Here is a 3,368-nt window from a genome sequence, read left to right as displayed (position 1 = left end):
CAATAGACTGTTTATGTGTCAAACAGCCATGGATAAGAGAGCAACAGAACAGAAACTGAGAGCCTTGAGATATTTAGTCTCCCCATATCTCTGAATTTGGTTTCTTTCTTGTTTTCATTTTCTGAGCACCCAGGTGCCGTGAGAAACCATGACTTGAATTTTCCAGAGTGACTCCAGGTTTAAATAATCACATACTGTATAAAACCCAGAAATTTGTACATACTTGCATTTTAAAAATATGAACTATTACCTAAAGATATTGAATTTTTATCCTCTTGTAATCTTCTTCATATAAACACTCACAACTTTTAATGGGCTTTATAAGGTTTAGTCTGACTCTTTGGTTCAGAACACACAGTCACTGTATCAGGGACCGTCTTGATCCCTGGCACTGGGGGTATGGGAGGGTTGCTCCCTCACCTCACATGCAAAGGGCTTTGAAGAAGCAATTGCCTCTTTGGGCTCAGAAGCTATCTAGCAGACAAATAGTCAAACATTTACTAGGCTGAAGATAACATCTCTCATTTGCAGAGCGTTACCAGCAGGTTACAATCACATCAGGCCCCCATCTCCGCTCTGACGAGACACAGTGGATAAACGACTTGTCCCACGTCACCTGACTTTGGGTGCATCACCATGCCTGTCTTCCTCCCAAAGCTGGGTCCTTTCCTCCATGCACTACTCTCAGATCACGGGCTGGGAAGAGAGCTGAGAAGAAGCAGAGAGATGTTGCTTTCATATTAAGCAGACAATGGTCACCCCAGATGATCTTGCTACTTCCCTCCTGCAGCGTTGTCCTCTCCTATCCCACCATCATCCAGAGCAGAGGGACTCAACATCAAAATTAGGTTGCTTTTCTCCAAAGGGGGCTTTTTAGAAAGTGCTAGTGCTCAGATCCTACACAAATCAATGGAACTGAAATATCCAGAGGGAGCCTCCCAAGTGTGTTTTATACGCTCTCAAGTGATGAGCAGCCAAGGGTTGTCCCAGAGTCAAACACAGTGGTTCTCTGCCCAGAATGCACAGGTTCTTAAAAGAAGTATTTCCCAGCTTCCAGCCCAGGCCAGTCAATCCGTATCTCTGAGTCTGGTCTTTTAGACAAGGTCACTCTACGTCTAATGTAGGGTATCGTTAGAATTGCAATACTTCGTAAATCTGTTTGCCTGCATTGACCTGTGGGATATATTTAGGTCATTATATTACACTGATAATTAAGAACAAAGAATCTGTGTAAGGACACCTGCGTGGGTTTCTTAAGTTCTGCAGAGGATGGCCATGGGGAGCTCTTGAGGACAGCACTCCGTTTCCTTGAGGGTGATAGAACACGGGAGGCCTCAGGGCTCTTAGGAGGGGCGGGGCGCTGGTCAGAAGTTCCTCTTGTCTAAAAATAAATTCCTCAAGGCATAGTGAAAACCCATTTCTCTGCAAAATCCCTCAGGAGCCCAAGTCCCGGGGGGAAGCCCTGGCAAGGTGTCGTGGGAGGGGAGATACAAAGATGGTGGTCTTAATAGCACGCAGGGACAGGGCTTCTTCCTCACTACAGCCCTATGAAGAAGCTACTATTGCCCCAATTTATAGATGAGAAAACGAAGTCATGGAGAAGTTAGAACTAACTTTCCCCAGATCATCCTGCTGCTAAGTGGCGGAGTTGGGACTCGAACCCAGACTGTGACACTCACCCCTGGGCTCAAGGATCTTATAGTTCGGTAGTGCTGAGGGGACACGTATCCAGATAAGGCCCCCCCAAGATGTAAAGCATGATAAACGAGGCATGTCAGGCGCTGTGAAGGGGCTGACGTGTTATTTGAGGCAGATGAACTTCATCAGAGGAATCGGAGAAGCATTTGGGGAAATGGTGGCTCCCCAGCAGCACCTTGAAAGCTCGGCGGTCCTCAGACTCTGCTCCTGAGCAGTCTGGACACATCTTCAGCTCCATACGAGTGTTTCGCCCCTAAGATGGAATACTGGCAGCTTCAGACTGCTGGTGAGAAAATGAAGCGGCTAATGATGTTTTTCCCATTTCAAGTTTTCCCATCACAAACTTTCTTGAGGCTCCGATCCCCGCGAACATGTATGTGCTCATAAGTGAGAAGAAATAAAAAAGAATATGCCGCAGATGAATAATCATGAAAGTCCCAATCAATCTCCCGTTCTCACCCTCGTTTTGTCTGTGGGTTCTCCGCGGTTGCCATTTCCTGTTCTATAGATAAGACTGCTGTCATGTCTGCTAATACAGCGATTCCTTCTGTTTGGTGTGGAATTAAACAGAGGAGGTTATTACATGGCTCTCAAAGTATTCTGCCCCCGGGTGCCCCTCCCTGACTGAGGGGAGACCCTCCCCTGATTAGGGCCACGTGCTGCTGACCAACTTCTTTCCCACCTCAAAGACAAAGACAGATGAAGACGGGAGGAGAGAATCTCAGAACCCAGGGAATACAGGTGACCCCACGACCCCAGTGATGGCGGCCGATGGGACATCATGCTGGGAAGAGGCTGTGTGAGAGGCACACGACTCTCCAATGCCGAGGGGACCATGGGAGAACACCGGCAGTTGGGCTGTGACACTGACCTCAGACAGACAGTTTGTGGTGAGGCTTAAAGGCTGACCTGTGGGTGCACGGAGGCAAACTGGAACCTTCTGGGGCAGGACCACAGGCAGCTAGATTTGCCTAGAAGAGTTGCCATGTTATTCTTACACATGAAACAAGCTGGGCACGTGCGTGAAAAGGCTTCATGGTTCACTTTTGGGCGCCTGGGGGGGCTCCGTTGGTTAAGTGGCCGTTTCTTGGTTTTGGCTCAGGTCATGATCTCAGGGTCCTGGGAGGAGTGTGCTTGTGGATTCTCCCTCTCCCTCTGCTCCCCACCCGCACTCATACCCACGATCTCAAAAATAAATAAATCTTAAAAAAACAAAAAACAAAAACAAAAAACTTGGTTCACTTGTCCCACGTTCAAAACTCTCATTGTCTAGATTTTTGAGCTCAGGAAGAGAGCCAAGCTCACTAAATGGTGCACAGAACCGTGGCTGCTTCTATCCTCTAATTAGGAGAAGGCTGCGGAGCATAGCGTCCCCTGGGCTCCGGGGGACTTCCTCTGTGCCAGGGGAGGGTCACCAAAATGGCTCTGATGCAATCCTTGATTCTGAGGGCCTTCCCACTTGAGAATCCTGAACCATCGGGTTCTGCTCGCCTTGATAACTCTCCTCCCGGCAAAGAAGGAGAAGGCCAGGTGTGACTTGCCTGAGAGCGGGTCCTTCCACTCAGAGCAGGACACTCTGGTGCCCCAGGAAGCCATCGGCCAATGGGGAGGCTTTCCACGAAACAGGGGCCGCATCTGGAATTTGTAGGCTCTACAGAGGGCTCCTACCA

This window comes from Lontra canadensis, unplaced genomic scaffold (assembly GCF_010015895.1).
Source record: "Lontra canadensis isolate GAN:19392208 unplaced genomic scaffold, GSC_riverotter_1.0 scaffold51, whole genome shotgun sequence".
Lineage (NCBI taxonomy): Eukaryota > Metazoa > Chordata > Mammalia > Carnivora > Mustelidae > Lontra > Lontra canadensis.
This window is presented reverse-complemented; position numbering follows the sequence as displayed.